At 36.1% G+C, this 17,628-nt stretch overlaps 1 long non-coding RNA gene across 1 annotated transcript; it reads right to left on the bottom strand.

Moving 5' to 3' along the window:
- Positions 1–10,355: 10,355 nt before the first annotated feature.
- Positions 10,356–12,884, bottom strand: LOC137859971 (uncharacterized). The gene is made up of 3 exons (XR_011098695.1): positions 12,827–12,884; positions 11,037–11,500; positions 10,356–10,663 (listed from the first exon to the last, which is right to left on the bottom strand). It is a non-coding gene; the product is annotated as an uncharacterized lncRNA (long non-coding RNA).
- Positions 12,885–17,628: the final 4,744 nt, after the last annotated feature.

The raw sequence follows: 17,628 nt of genomic DNA, 5'->3' as shown, positions 1-17,628 counted from the left end.
ATGGGTTTATTTAGATATAAAAAGGTTTTGAGAGTAGGAAGAATAAAATGTTAAGAAATTGGCATTTCATGATAGTTTAATACTATTCTTCTCCATCGACATTGATCTTGACTCTTACTACAATTCTTTTTTTTTTTTTTGGTTGTTTTTTATTTTTTAAGAAAAAGATTTAGATGTCTGGTTTACACTTTCCACTGAGAGACGTGTAACTGCATTCCACATCCTGCAGTATATTCCAAATTATCTGGAAGATATTACAAATTATCTGGAAAACACTTGTATTTTCCATTGCAAGCGTTCTTTCTTCTGAGAATTTTTCTATATCTGTTCTGTTGCATTTCATTTTCACTGCTATTCCTTCTGGAGTTTCTCACAATCCTGCTTAATCTTGACTAAGCTAGAGCATTTTTCTTTGTCAGCAAAGCTGCATCTCACAATTCAACCTTTCTAACACATCATTAGTAGGTATACTGAATTTATCCAATACCCTTAATGATCCCAAAGGGACACTGCTATTAGAATTTTTCTAGCTGAGAAAGCATTTACTTTGAGTTATTTTCTCTCATTCCTTTCTAAATCAGGAAATTATCTTTAGGATTCGTGCTACTGCTACCTTTATTTCTTTATTTGTTCCTTTTATGCATACGTTTCAGCAAAATACTGAAAAATGTGTTTGATGGTTAATGAAACCATGTAAAGTCTTTACCAGGATTTACACTCCTCCTTCAGAATTTAGCACAGTTTTCTATGTTTTTCTGGATAAGGCTAGTTTGCTGAATGATGTTGGAAAAAAGTCTTACTAAAATATTTTGAAAATCAAAACAAACCATATGATTCAATTTCCTCTTATCCACTATTTTTTATTTGCAAGACTTAGGAAGACTACATTTACTATTATTAATGGCTTTCTAGTTTTTCTTCATCACATTATTCTTTACCCAAGAGCTTCATACCTACTACACTGATTTCTTCCAAGGTTGCTAAAGCATGACTTCTCAGCCCATATTTTCAGGCTGACAAATTCCATCTCTTTGAAAAAAAAACTCACAAAATGTTGGGTAACTGTTAAATCAACCCTACAATAAGTATTTTAATTAATAAACTTTTCATCTTCATATTTATATCACAGTTCAGCTCTTCTGGATTGATATTGCCAAACCTTAGTGATTCCATTTCAATATTAACTCACGTTGCTTTATTACTTTTTCTTTTTAAAAATATCTAACAACAGCTACTGCAGTGACCACAAGAATGCTTAATTTTTCTTTTTTCTTTTTTTTTTTTTTTGTTTGAACAATGAAAGAAATCATTTGTTTTTGCTAAAAGATTTCATTTTCAAGTACTATTTTTGCAGCCTAGTGAATTTTCTAGTTAGTTCTCTTTTAAGTAGCTAAAAATATGTACACTTCTCTGTGTACTCAGCTAACACTTGAGTATCTGGGTGATTAAACTTGGGAAAGTGATACTTCCAAAAAAAGGAAAAACTAGTGCATCAAGTAGGCTGCAACAAGGAAAATGAACCAGTGATTGTAGTAGGCATAATGGAATAAAATAGTGCTCATTTTTTGCCCTTTAATTTACATAAAATTGGGAAAAATGAGAGGCTATGCACGCATTGATCCTTGTCTTGTTTTCTACAGAGATGTCAAAAAAGAACTGAGTAGATTAAATTTTTCCTTAAGTATTAGTGTCGAAACAGGCATTATATGCCAGGAATCTAAATGGCATATTGCATTAATTCAATGAAATTATTTTCAGTAATTTGAAAGAATAATTCTCATGTATAAATATAATATTTTGACAAGCATAGAAGCAGTTATTTAATTAGCTTAATATATTAATTTTCCAGAAGATATGAAATAATACCTTCTATGTCTGCAGTTTGAAATAATGGTAGACCATGCCCAGGGTCACATCTGGCTGCACAACTTGAGGGTGGACACAAAGGGAGAACATGAAGTGACCCATCGAACATCTGAAACACAGAACCACAGATACAGCAGTGTGAGGGGTAACTACCTAGACATTATGGTCTTGACACATTAGTGTGACCAAACTGATGTTACAGCAATGGGGCTCACTAAATAGCAATGAATGTCAATGCAGAAAGGCATAGCACAACCTAGAAGAACAGACAGGAAAAGTCAGGTGTTGTGGCTTCTAAAGGGTATGTTTCCTTCTGAAGCGTAGGGAAAAGTGATAAGAAGGCTTGTTGAATATCAGTTAAAATACGCAAGAGAATAAGAATAAAATTATCTTAATTATGAGTTTGAATCCAAGATTTTCTGACCAGGAAGCATTTTTATTGTAACAACTACTGGAAACATCCAAAGGGCAGAAACTACAATGGCAGGACCTAGTGGTTAGATGGGAGTATAACCAACTGGGATCTGCTGGAAAAAGCAGTAAGGCAGGACATAGACTGCCTATGCAATTCTTTGAACATGCTAGCTACTGTATTTTTCTTTCACGAAGTGGAGGAAATTACACAGAATGTAGCTATTTTAGATTTAATTCAAATTCTTTCAGAGGAAATGGTTGAGAATCTTAAAGTGGAAGTTAATTCAAGTGAAAGAGATCATAAAAATGATAAGTCTTCCACTCTTCGTTTAAATTGCAAATAACAAAATAAGGGTAATGGACTTCAAATAGCTCAGGGAAATGCAAGTATCTGAGAAGAGATAAGGAAAGAAGAAATACACAAGATAAGGGCACAACAGCAAATTATCCTAACAGGGAAGAAAGATTAGAAGTACAGCAAAAATTAACATGATTGCATCAAGAACTCTTTAAACGATCTGAAAATCTAAAAGAAAATCATAAAAAGCAGAAATAGGGACACATATACGATGATGAGTATAATGAAATAACACAAACAGGCCAGAATAAAATAAAAATAAAACACTGGAGCACAGAACAAGTTACACACTCCACGATAATATTCACATTCATTTCAAATGGGACAGATCTGTGCTTGAAATACTAATAACTTCTGTAGGGGTATATATCAAAAGACTACTGTTTTCCACAAGGATTATACCACATTACAACAGCTTGTCCCTTGGTTTTGATCTTTTTTTGCTGTCCAATGTCTCCATCTCTTACTGATGCTTTTCGAATCTCAGTCCCCCAAAAATGATTTCACAAGCTCAAAGCAAAGACAGTGGAGTTTCATTGTCACAGGTGCTCATCCAAGCCCCATTGACTTCAACTGTCCACGGTCATTACAAGGTAAGGCACACATATGGCCCACTGAAATTAATTCCATGTATCAGTTTACTTCTGTCAAAGCTGTACATGGCGACGCTAAATATTAAAAAGAAGTTCAAAACGAGATTACAAAATATGATTTTAAATTAAATCTTATGGAGCACTTCTGTGGTTTCATCATTGCCAAGAAAAGTTGTTAATATCTTTCAGTATCACGATGGAGAAAAACAAAGTTATATGTATCAGTCTGGATTGGTTATACCACTACTTACAAATAATAGTATTGTGCCATGAAGATGAATATCTTCAGGCTAAAAGAAAGTCTGAGAATAGGAAGGATAAAAAAATCTCATTGAAACACTGTGGAAGCACCCTTATTTCACAAGACTTTTTTTTACAGAGCTGTATAATTAAATTTACTGTGTTTTGTGCTTCTGTATTTTCTCTCATTCCTTCATTTTTCCAGACTATGAGAAGATTGTTGTGTCATTTACCAGAAAACAAAGTGAGAAAAAACATGATTTGGGCCAAAACTCCATCTGTTCAAATAATTCAAATGTCTAATTACACTGCCAAAAATAATTTGTAATAAACTTTATTTGAATAATTTACTGACTGAAGAGCTATTATACGACAAGTTATAAAGTTTTAACTTAAGTTTCAATCTGACTCATGTTCACTTCCTTCACTGTTTTTGTCAACTTAAATACATTTCTTTTTCTATCATTTCCAAATTTGGCCTGTCTTCGTTTATCCTCTTTGCTATTTGGTGGGTTTTGTTTGTTTGTTTTTGATGTTGTTGTTGTGTTAAGGGCACTTGGAAGTTACCCTAGACTAAAAGAAATTCTACAAGTTCCTCCTCACTTTTACATGAGGAGAATTTCAGTGTACCCACCCTAGAGGAAAATTTCACATAGTAAAACAGAGCTTATAAAACTCTTCTGATGATAATTAAAGACAAACACTTTTTATATTTGAAAGAGGAGTTTTTCTTGCATACCATTAAGCTGTTGGTTAACAGTCCAGCCTACTTTTATTTTTAAATAAAAGTATAAATGGATTTTAAAATAAAATTTCCTCAGCATTTCACCTACCGCTTTCATTTTACTATATCTGGATTACTTTGAAACCAAACCAAACTGAAACAGAAAATAAGTAGCATTCTTTTTTTTAATTATTTAATTCTGTTGTTAGTATTCATGGTCCTACCAATGCAGCATAGTACAGAGATCTCATGTAAAGAACATGACCAGCATTAATGCCTTACAAAATTATCCTGTGTTATCTACATCACCCATCACTCTGCATTAGTCTTACATGGTCCTTATGTTTTGGTGGTTTGTCTCAACATGAACGTACATGTGCACACACACATATGCTCAAACATTATTAGCATACTTCTTAAGTTGTGTGACTGGTAACTGTAGCAGCCTGTTTTTTTTTAAAAAAATAAGATCCTGATGATACCCAGCTGAGAGGGGCTATCTCCAGTAAGGCATCATAAATGCCTTGAATAAAAAGTCCATTTGATGTCCAAGGTTGCATATGAATACAAATACAAAATGAATGACAATTTTATAAATAGCAGACAATATGGATGTTTCCTGTGAGGGCAAAAACGGATGCCCACATCTCTCTGAAGAACGTCAGAAAATTATACAAGCAGAATGACAGCTTGTCATTTGCAGGGCAGGGTTAGACTGTGCTTTCAGCATATTTTTGTTGTCTACAATTAAAGAGAATAAATATCTCAGGTACTACACTCTGGGACTTGAAGGAAAAAGGCCATAAGTGCCAACGTATATTTAAGAAACTACTATCTCTTATTTGTGTCTTTCTTGATAACCCATTTGGTGATCACCCTCCTCTTTCTTGATCACCCTCCTCAATTTTCACATATTTGAGTCATAAAATCTGATTACATGTTGCTAGGTAGCAAGGGGATAGGTCTGGAAAAAAAAGTTAAATAAGTCTTTAAAAAAAAAAAAAAAAAAAAAAAACAATTACAGAGGGGATCAAATACATGAACAGAATATATTACTTTGAGCTCTGCACAAAAATAGAGCCCCCACTCCCCAAACCTCCAAAAATCTCCACAAATACGCAGTTTGTGCAGATGAGATCCTTTTCTTGCTGGATGATTTCTCTCTGGCCTTCTCATGGCCTTCTGGCATGATGTCTATGGAGAAGTACAACGTTACGGCTTCATCCAAGGCCTGTCTTTCATGTGCCTGTGTCAGAGGACACCTGCAATATGAAGCAAGACCAGAACGGTCCCAAAATTAAGGGACAAAGAAAAAGGGACTGCAGAAGAGTCTGTCATGATCTCTATTATGGTTGCTGACTTTCATGTATGCAGAGAAATACACGCGTAATTCAGATGGCTTGTCAAGGGAAATATGATTGAATTATCTCTATAGCCCAGCTGAAAGGTGAAATGATGAGCAACCTGGAATTAAATTAAAAACCTAAACCCATTAAAGTATTCAGATTTCCCAGTCCAAGATAAAAGTGAAAACCTTTGAAATTAAGCAGTCTTCCTACCCTTATCTCAAGCTGAAGACGCTGCTGCTTTGGATAACACAAAGGAAGCCAGACTGGATTATTGCTCATTTGAACACTGGTTTTCAAATGCACCACATTTTCCTCAAGAAATGAACGTTATTCATTTCAGCTTATGCTGGGTATCAAAGTAGCTGTAGAAAAGGACACAAAATAAATTACCAGGCATCCTTTGATCCCAACACACTGCACTGCTTCCCCACTCCAGAGAACAATGAGAAGGGACCAAATCTCTTCCTCATTCTCAGCACAGCGCTGCATATCCTGAGTCTTTCAAAGCTCATTCCTTTTCTGAAGAATGTCTTTATTCATAAGTCAATAAATTTGAAATTCTGCATAAGATTTCCTCAAATGCAGGTTTTCTCACATGATCTCTCCCTTGCCTTCAGCAGCATTCCTCTTAAAATATAATTCCCAAGACCCACCTTGTCTGGCTGAAAGAGATGAACACATCCCTCCCTTTGAGCAATCAAACTCTGTTCATCCATCCCATCACAATGAAGTATGTTGCTGTACAGAAGTATTCCATTCTTATATGCAGTATAAACAAGAAAATAAAAATGATTTTCTGTTTAAACTGTTTTTTATGTTGGGGCAGTTACACTTTTGCTGCATCTGAAATGAATTCTTGCCTGCTTTCACAAGGGCAACACCATACTGAATCATAGCCTGCTGACTTAAAAAAATGGAAAACCATGTGATAAACTGCATTATCTCACAAAGTCATATTCCACATAGAGTCAAAAGGGATCAAAATTGAACTCCTTAAATACAACAATAAAAAGTCCTTCACATATAACAAAGTGAGACCAGTTCTCCTCTATTTTTTGTTCATGTAATGCACCCCCATCACTTTCATTATGCCTATTTGCTCTCCAAGTGTACAAACACTTCAGGGCAGGCATTCTTTCTTTGAAATTTGCATGGCACCAGAATAATGAAGCCCCAGTCCTAACAAGGGTCAGTGGAAACAACAGGAGCAGAAATACTTACTGCTGCTACTACTGTTACATTATTGGGAAAAAAAAAAATAGCATTTTGCAGTTGCATTTTGAATACATTGAAAATCAAACGCAAGCTGTTTCATAGCCCCGGGTCCCTTCTGTCCCCACAATGGAATCAACTCCATCCTGGAGTGACCAAAGAAGGAGCAACAGCAAACTTCTCTGACATGAGCTGTACCAAGGGACATAAAATCATCATAAGGAAGCTAAGGGAAGAAATAATTATTATCAAGCTTTTACAGTCAGACTTTTCCAATAATATTTGTAAATCACCTAGAAAATCTTCAGTGGAGGAAAGTTATTACTGTGCCTTAGTTTTATTCCTCAAGCACTTGCCTATATGCCAGATAGCAATTTATATATCAATGGAGATTCCCCCAGTAAACATTTTTTAAAATTAAACATAAAGCCTTTGTAATGGTATTACTCTTTCCATCATCAAAATATTATGCTGGTGTAGTTAAATTTTCCCATAGCCGTAGGTTTTGGTTCTCCAGAATTAAGTATTCCATTTCAAATCCGCATATGGTATTTCAGTGATTTACACCTCATCTAATTTTGCTAGACGTCAGAAGCCCTTTTAATGAGTGCTTGGAGGGTTTCATTCCATTATAGTTCCGGAGAAGCTGATGCTGCATTTTCTTTCAAATTCAAAAATTTAGTTGGCTGACATCCAGCTTGCAATCAAATAATAATGAATTTTTAAAACTACTCCTTCCCAAGCAGAATCTCAAGAATGAAATTAAAAAACTACAAGAAATGTGCCAGATTTATACAAGTCTTCATAGCAATTGTCCAAAAGACCAAAAGCATTGCTGTAATTTCTTTAAAATAGAACCAGTAACCTTTGGGATATTTCTTTCATCTAATCAACTGAAAATATTAACAATTTCACATGTTCAGTGTTCCTGCTATATTAAAAAAAAAAAAATGTGAACATAGTTTGAAAAAGCGTCTATTTAAAGCCTGCTGTACTGCTCACTCTCTACTGCATTGGACAGGATAGAAGTGCACAGGCAGAGTAGCAAGCATAGTCAAGAAATAACAGAAGATAAGCAGGATTGGTTTCTCAGAAACGATGGCAGAGGTGAAACACTACACAAGACATCAAGAGGCTGAAATTCTAGTCTTCATTCCATCACTGATTTTCTATATGGCTAGTCACAGCATTTCCCTTACCTTTAATTTCCAAACATTGAACAGCCTTTGTAATGCACCCTATCTTCTCCCTCCTGTGCCTACCTATTCTCACAACGTCATGCATGCAATCCTCCCTCTGCCACCCAGAAAGAAAAGGTGCATTTCTGTACAGCTGTAAACAAACAAACAAAATAAATAAAAAACCATGAATGTTTTCACAGACTATTTGGAGAAGAGTGAACAGAGATTTTCCCAGTTAGCTTATACCAGTTTTGAATGAGTTCACCTTTCCCCACCTTTTATTTGATTGCTTGCAAGAATTGTTTCAATTTTATAAAGATGACTTTCATAAGCTAAAATACCATTTATCATCCTAGTGAAAAGTATATGACCATATGGCATATAGCTCGTGTATACTATTGATTAAGTGTCTCACTACCAAGTTATGTTGTCAAGACCTGCTGAGGTTGCCAGGTACTCCTTGTGAAGTTTTTTGTAAACACATTTACCACCCACAGTTAAAAAAAAAAAAAAAAAAAAAAAAAAAAAAGTTACCTATTTACTTGCTTAATATTATATAGTTCCAAACATCATCTGATCTATTAGCTAAATATTTATAAATAGAATAATAAAACAGTGGACTCTAGCAAGAGCAACAGTTTAACTAACACTCCACTCTCCTGCATATAACCAAAATCCTGCCATCCTATGCAAGATGATTTCTTGTCCATTCTGGGAGTAAAAGGACACTGATGTCCCTTTGATGTCCCCTTAGTTCTTTACATAAGTCCTCAGGATATGTGATAGTTCATCATTTATACAGGAATTATTTTCATTTACTGAAGGGCAGGATTATGTCTTTGGATGCAGTGATCCTCTTTCAGTGCCTTTTATTACCACAGAACTATAAAGCTGGAAGGGAGGTCACCTAGCCCTTGCCTTCTCTTTTTTAATCTAAAAGGATCCTAGTTCATAAAATCGTTCTTCAGAGTTCATGTTTTCTAGACCTCTGACTGGTCTCAACTGTTTCTTACATCTCTGCTCCAAAAGCTGCATTCCCAGTTGTTCCATTTTACTGAAAGAGAATTGCTTCTAAGGCAAAATAAAGTTTATTATTTAACTTTCCCTTTCCTTTTACATGTATGTGTGTGTGTGTATTTGACCAACCGTGGTAAATCCAACTATAGTAAAGATTTTTTCTAGTTCCAATGTTAAGCATGTTCCCTTTTGTGTATACATAATTTACTAGCACATAGTTGTGCAACACACTTTAGCATTCATAAACACTACTTCATTTTGTGAATCATGTTAAATTACGTTTTTTTCATGATTTTAATGTGCATTCCTTCACTGTGGACTGGAATTCCCCTGATATAAAGCACTTTGCAAAGTGATTTTTCTGTGTTACCACATGCACTAAAGATGAAGAAATGGAGTAATATAATTTTTACCACTGGATAACTGAGATAAATCTTTCCTTATGACTCGTTTAAGAGAGCAATGCACTAAATCAGTACATTTCTATTATTTTCATAAAATTAATATGGTAATCAGTCCTGGAATCATCATAACATCCTAAAACATAAGCACAAATTAAGACATTATGATTGACTGTGATCATTTCTATGCAAATGCTTTTCAGTTCTTCCTGTTGTTTGCATTATTTTCTTTATATAATGTTACCTTGAAATGTATTTGAAAGCACACCTCTTAAAAGGTACTCAATATCTAATGACTCTGTAAGCTTCTTGGTTTAGTGAGCTTTGAACTCTCAGTCCTGCTGGTCTTGGTGTTAACTACAACGCTAAGTACAGGTGAAATACTTACTGTTCTCTGCATCACCCCTCAGCGGAATGCATTGTTCCTTTATTGTAGGTCTCCCTGACGAATTCTGAAGCACAAACTATACAACTACATGTTCTAGTGCTCATTTGGAACTATCTTGGGTGATCAGAGAATATCACAAAATACTCCAGACAAGTTCTTGCAAATCTAGATTAAGGTCAGTAAGATTCTGGCATTTTCTAACTCTGTTCCTTTGCCAGAGACCTAGTTCTTCTGAAGCATACATGACTTCTTTAAGAAACGGATGCATTAGGTAGAGCAACAAAGTAAAAGCACAGACATCGAGAATCCCTCAAGCTGCATCACAGAAGGATATGACTGTAGTAGTGGGTTTTTCCAAGTTATTTTCAAAAGCTAAATGACATCCTGGAAGCGTAAGTACTAAAACTGGTGTTATGTCTTCCAAAAAGACAGCACAGCAGATCATACTTCTGATTTTCATCCTGAGATCTCAATGCACATAATCCTGGTGACACATAGTGACACATTAGCACATGGAGCTAATGTCTGTCTCAGATTCAGCACTGATTGTAGCAGTTACTATCTAGTTGGCCACTGAATTTAGGATTCACTTTAATTTTTCTTGGAGGGTAGGTCAAAAGAAAAGCAAACAAAACATAACTGGAACAAGTAAATGAAGCACCTAGGCTTAACCAGACTTTGGGGACAAATGCCACTTACTTCTAGAAACGGTTCTTCCACAGAGTAGCACATATTCAATGCACTGCAGAAGTTCACACTGCTTCCTGATGCTCTTTCCATTCTTTTTTTGCTGAAGGAATTCTGCCTCTAAAGCTTTAAAAGATTTTCAGCTTCATTTTTAATCAAAATAGCAGAAAAAAGAATCCATCATTAGTGTGGAAAGTTTATCTTCTCCTTCTTTTTCAAAGTCACCTTTTAGCCTGGAGGAAAAAAAAAAAAAAAAAAAAAAAAAGAGCATTGAGCTACTTCATCTCCCATAATTAGATTACAGTGAAAAATGTGTAGCAAGCCCAATGGTGGTGATTATTTTATTACACGTTATAAAAAATGCCAAAGGTTTTGTGTTGTATGGGGAGAAAAAACAGTTTTTTCTAATGAAAAAAGTATCTCAGAAGAACCCCTGTAATGAAATTATTCCTGCAAGTCTGAATAATTCTGCTGTTTGTACAGCAGGTTTTCAACAATGGGAGGTCTGTTCATTTTTCTTAGATTAAAAGGTGTGAACTTGTTATGAATTTCTTTCTAACAGAGGAGGAAAAAATACCAAGGTGAGATATTAAAAATGCAACCTACTGGTTTAATGATGAAAATTGAATCTTCTCAAGACAGCTTTTTCTCCTCTAGACTGATTTTCTTCTGTTTCTGCCAGTGATCTTCTGTCATCTTGAATCAGGATTCTGGTATCTAACAAGCCAGTATGTTAGGTATGGGCATTGAATATGGGTACCTGCTTTCATTGGGTTTGGAACCAGGAATCTAACACTGAGCTTTAATGAATAGCATAAAGTATCCACTTTCAGTGCAGTTTACAGGAAATTCTTTTTAACAAAGTACCAGTTGAGTTGGGCTTGTCCCTTCTAACCACTGGAGAATAAATGTTCAGCACAAGGACATCTGCAACACCAAGCATTGAGCAAATTTGCTCATTTATCCCTTCATGATTCTCTGAACCTGTATTTTCACATCTGCTGTGTCAGCAGTGTTGGAAGCAGTAGCGTGGAACAAAGCCTGGCTTGATCATGAGGCTCAGAACTATGCTGCAAGAAGAGGGAGGGGAAAAAAGACGAAGAGAAGAAAAAAGAAAGTGTAATTCAGAAGATGGCTGAACTATCTTCAGTAAAAGAAGTGCTACAACCCTTCAGAAACCTAAAGACTGCCTGTCGTGACACATAGCCTTTTTTTGTACAGATCTTATATTCTTGCTTTAGCACTGGACAAACTCCTTTCAGATACAAAAACAGTCACACATTTTCTAAGTTACTGGGAAATAACCCAAGAGAGATTATAAACAATGTAATCTGAGAAGTTGGCTTGATGCCTCTGCAAAGGCTTTGATAGTGCCTCTTGGCTCACAACAACATTTTGAAAACAGTTACACATATTTTACTGGTAGCAATGTTTTTCCATGGTTCTGCAATCCCAGCATGGGAACATAAAAGTAACTGTCTCTTTCAAGGCATAAAACAGAAAGGAGCAACCAGAAACTGTGTACAGCAGAGGGGAGGAGGAAGAACTGCAGTCTCAACCTCTGAGCATGATCAGAGATAGGGACCTGCACTCAGAGGTTTTAGTATCTTCTCTAGCTCTGCATTTTTCTTGAACAGGGAAGGGCAAGAAATCCCTGTTCTGAACAGCTGTGAAGTTACCTGTTTAAATTAACTGTAAATGAAGGAGCCCAGAAGGCTGGAGCTCTGTAAAGGAATGTGCACACAATATGATAGATGAAGACTGACCTGGGGCTGGGAGCAAAGTGGTGTTTCCTAGATTTTAGACCCAAAAATCCTCATAACGATTCAGGTTATTAAGGCTTGAATTTAGGGGAAAGAAGACTACAATGGAATCTGAACCTGGCCCATAAGCAGATACTTGCTACTTAGTATGCAAAGAACTTAGCAATTTCTTTAACTTGTGTCCAATTAAGATGAAATAAAATTCATAATATGTTTAAACGCTTTTTCTAAATTGGACCTTTATAACCTTTTTTTGGAAACTCATAAGGAATATCTACAACAGTTGAGACTTTACTGTAGCATTTTTCCATATTTCAGTATGGTCACACAGTTACAAAGATCTCGTAACGCAGTCTTTGTCTACTTTTAAAAATTAATGCTCCCTGTGGGAGCTTTGCTAATAGTCAGAAGTTAATTGGTTTACGATGCTTTTTTCTCCAATCAAGACCATTTCTAGCAACTTACTGGACTTCAGCAGTAACAAACCATTAACCCCAGCAGTGAGAGTGATTGCCCAAAGCAGCGCTAGGGAAGGTTTCCCTCCAACAGAGTCCAAATCGTGGAGTTTGTGCTTCTACTGCACGTCACCTTTATGTATAAGAAAAACTGAAGTAAATCAATATTTTCACTTACTTAGATTTCTGAATTCAACTACTGATTCACTTTCCTTGTTCTTGTCAGATGCATTCTGCTCAGAAAAAAACAACAACAAAAAAAAATCAGTTGACTTAATTCTGGTCCATGTGAAGGGGACATTTTTAAGTAGCTGGATAAAAACAATAAATTAGGTCTTTTTTCCCCTCTCCCCTTGCCCCGCAGATAGGCAGTTCTTTTTAGAATAGCTTGTCCTGGGTTTTACATAGCAAAATGCTTGAAAACTCTGACCTACAGCTCACCACGGTAACTACGAATTTTTTATTGACTTCAGTGGCCTTTGGATCAGAGTCTGCGTTAAACTGTGGCTTTGTGTTTTAAGACAAATAAGAAAACAGAATTTAAAGGGACACGTTGTTTCAAACAGACTTGTTCAATTCCTTAGCAACAATTTAAGAAGTCACAAGGGAAATGAGTTTTTATGGTCTCATCATTTCTTTGATGTAAAAGTGCACACTCCATCTTTCTGGCATTTCGTTCAGCAGCCTAGCACGAGAAAAAAAGAGCCCCACTGTGCATAAAGAGAATAAAATATGTTCAAGAAGAAACAGGAAAAGAAATTCAGGTTAATACGAAGGTCAACCTCTTTCTGTGTTTCAAATCTGCACTTTGCTGAGATCTTAAAGAGAAGTAAAAAAAAAAAAAAAAAAAAAAAAAAAAAAAAAAAAAACAGCTTTAATCTTCCACGCTGTCATCCTTTAGCTGGAGAACTAAAATCCAAACAGAAATGTTTTGGCTCATGTCAGAGTTGTGAATTGCTGGTAAAATTTCAAATTATCTGTCCCGGAAATACTGGACCTGACACACCACACTTTATATTAATAAATTAAATAAAAGTGCCTCATTAAAGGTATCAGCTATCTCCACAGAAATCCCCAGACCACTTTCCCTTTCTCCTCCCATTGTGCTACACAGTGGGAGGCATGGGGCATGTTTGATCCCTGTCACCCCCACAGATTTGGGCTGGAGAAGCCAGCCCACCTCCTGGCTGCCTTCTACCACACCTCTGGACCAAATCCCAGGAACCAGACGGTGGTCTGGTGTGGTCCCACAGCTGACAGACTTCAGAGCCCTCCTCCCCCTCAGCGTGTGCTGGCTGCCTTGCTCTGGCCACAGGATGAAGGTAGTGGGACCTGCAGACCCCTGGGTTGATTTTTTTTTTGTTGGGTTTGTTTGTTTGGTTGGTTGGTTTGGTTTGGTTTTGCTTGGTTTATCTTTTTTCCTTTTCTTTAAAAACAAAAACAAACAAAAAAAAACCACAGAACCAAGTACAAGAAGATACTATTGAGAGAGAGCATGACCTGACAGGACTGCTGTAGAAATACTTTATCAGCTACTTTGAGATTTAACTCAAAATGTTTTTTTAATGCCAATATTTTATTCATCCCCACAATTACCTCTTCTGTGCAGGAGAACTGCTAGACAATTACAGTGCCTGCTATTTATAACCTATCAAAGGTAAAAGTCAGTTCTCTCAATCACATAGAGCTGGTTTGTTTCACCACTAGTGGTAGAAAGAGTGAGAATGATCTCTTCTGCCTAGCTGTATTCTTTTCCACCTTAAAAAAGAATTAATATATAAAAAAAGAAGAGACTGATTAAAAAAATAACACCCACATCTATCTTCCAAGTATCGTACTATGTGGGCTGTATTGCATTAGATAAAAGAAAAAAAAAAAAAACACACAAGGATGAGGAAAAAGGTTTTCACACAGACATAAGAATTTCCCCATTATTGAAAACTCTGAACTTGGAAATGATAATTGAAAGTATAGGAAAAAAAATGAGTAAGTGTTACCTGCAATACTATTTAATAACTAAATGCTAATAAATGTAATAAATCATAGGAAGCTGCTTGGCAGTTTCTCAGAGACATGACAATAAAAAATAGTATTCCATGATTTCTTTCTGCTCTGTGCCCACACAGTGTTATTTTTCTGTTTCTATTCTTGTATAATCATCTTCAAAAATTCAGAGCCTCCAATTTTGATCTTGCATCTTTTTTCTTGCAATATTATCTTCTGTTATACTTCCCCAAAAGACAAAATTCTATATTTTTTCATTTTTTACTGGGGTGCCGGAAGGATAGTCTGCAATTAACAAATTTTCTGCAAGTAAAAGCACAGGCTAGGGCATCCCCAGGAAGGAGAAAGCCCGAGTTCATATGATGCTTCTATTTTCCAACACATGGGAACAGGTGTAGGATGGAATAGAAACAACTTGAAATGGACCTGGAAAGGTGGTGAGAACAAGTGTGGCTGCCTCTACTCCACAACCATCACCCCAAACAACTCATCAGAGCTCAGTGAAAAAGATGACAATGAGAATCACTACCTGCATGCTGAACACCAAACGAATAGGAGTGACAACATACAGCCACAACATTTTATGAAATCATTACTACAGGAACAGTGGATGATAGATTCTTTTCTCTTGTGTTTAGGCAAAATAACCAAGAGAATTTGTCTTACACTGATTTAGATGTAAAACATGTTTCATTTAGCATGCCTAAAGCCAACTGTGTACTTTGTGTGAGTACACAGCTCAGTGCTGTGTTACGTTGGTCTTGGAGTTTCACTCCAAACTCCTTTGGAGTTTCATTCTGTTGGCTTTGATTTTCTTTGTTCAAAATGGTGGTGGTTTAATTGGGACTTCACCAGTTCAGGTATTAGATGGGAAGATGCTCCCTGTTTGGCACCATCCTAGCAGAAAGGTTAGGTAAATGCACCACCAGCTGCAGTGATTTTTAGAAGAAGGAATAAGTAAAGTCACAGGTTGAGATAAAGGGCAGCATGAGATTACAGCATCGGAAAGAAATCTGTTTGGAATAGAAAACAAGGAATAAATATTTTTCTCTCCACCGTGAATAAACTTTACATTTCAATCTTCTGGTTTAGTGCCTTTAGCTATCATTTGAGGCTTCTTGTTCTGCTGAATATTTTTGCATCAGAATTCTGCAGCCTAATGTCTTTTCAGTATCAATTTAAAGTTTTCCTTCAGCCTTTCATCCTTTAGTAACAAGCGTAGACACAAACATATCTGTTCAGCTTCTCCTTCCTCAGTAGCTCAAGTGCAATTTATACTTTTGTTTATTCAATTACCTGCCCCTCCAGCATATTTAAATGATGTAGCTGACTGGATTCATTGTGAGGAATGTTGAAACTATTTCTAAGTGGAATGTTTACTCAGTGATTAGAGAAAAGCTTTCTAATATTTGTACACAAAATGTTCTCATGTGAAGGTGGCACGTTTAAGCTTTGAAGAGATTATAATCATGTATCATATCCCTCTAGTTAAAAAATTCATGGGTGCTCTACAAAAAGATCAGGAACTAGTATTCCTCTGTAGCTTTCTTACTTTAATTAAATGCATTGCGTGAGGGTGTGCAGGGGGTATGAAGAATACGGCCTTTATAATGCAGGCAGTACCCTGCAAATCGTAGACACCTGAACTGATGTGAATAATGGACTTGTAAGTGGCTGCAGGATCTGCTGCCTCATCCCGGGAATTGCACCGCTATTGATTTCCTGCCCACGAACCCGTCTCCCCTGCCCTTCAACCCACCTCCACAGCGACTGCACTCATGAAGTATTTCCAATTGAGAGCACCTCAAGAGCAGACTGAAACTGCAAAGCTCCACTAATATGCAAACATCTGCTGACTGTTCTGTGTATTTATTTTTTTTCCACTAAAGAAAAATGCTTTTTAGGATAGCTGTTTTCCACGTTCTCACTCTCTTCTGCCTTTGGACATTGCAGGGAAGGTAGAGATTCATTAGGCATCCTGACAGGTTCTTGCTCTACCACAGACAGAATGTTTCATGGACCTTTTTTTGCATCGATTTCTGGACAAGTTTTGTAGAAGGTCATTGCAAACTACCCCTTTGCTATTACATCACTACGAATTGTGATGGTTTTGGCCCACTTGAGAAAGGCAGTATCATGCCAAATGTTGGAAAAAGTGTGTTTATACAGAGATTATGCTTATCAACAACACAGGGAGTGCCAAAATTCCTCCTTTATAAAAATAAAGAAGATATCCTGAAAATGAATGACTACAGTCAACAATGCAAAAGCAGCAACCGCTGAAAAGAATTCCTGAAATGTCCTGTTTATAGTACATGGAATAGTATAGGCATTGTTTCTACCAAGCAGGTAATAGGTATTTTGATACTTGGTAAGAAGAGAAATTGTCAATAGCCTATATACATAAACTGTAATTCCACAGTGCTTGAATAATGTTGATAAAAGCTTGAGATGTAACTGACAGAGGAGGAAGAAAACCCTCATCTTAAAAGTGAAGATGATACAAAACTAAAGAACAATATTTTTCAAATAGTAATGCTGCTGCATATCACCCTTTTTAGAATTCAGTACAAAACATCTACCAGATTATTTAGGAAGACATATCTTGTCTTAGAAATATTTATTGTGGGAAAAACAAATTAAACAGCTGTCAATCCCCTGAATTACTGTCAAACAAACTGCACTATAAATGAGAACGATGTGATTGCCAAACCAGTTACAGTAAAAAGGTCTTTAAAATACGGTACGAAAGAGGAAAAAAAAATGCTATTATAAGATAAATAAGAATCATAAGATTCTTAAGGATCAGAAGGATCATAAGAAGTGAGGAAATATTGACTACCATAAACACTTATCCTTCTCTGGTCTTTTTGCTTTTTCTGTCATCCCTCTTCTCCCTAATAACTGAAGAAAATGGGAAGTACCTTAACCTTACCATTTGCTCCTGTAGCAGGAATCTTGTCCACATTAAGCTCT

Source organism: Anas acuta, chromosome 7 (genome assembly GCF_963932015.1).
Source record: "Anas acuta chromosome 7, bAnaAcu1.1, whole genome shotgun sequence".
Taxonomy (NCBI): Eukaryota; Metazoa; Chordata; class Aves; order Anseriformes; family Anatidae; genus Anas; species Anas acuta.
Note: the sequence above shows the minus strand (reverse complement) of the source record. Positions and strands in the feature narration are given on the sequence as shown.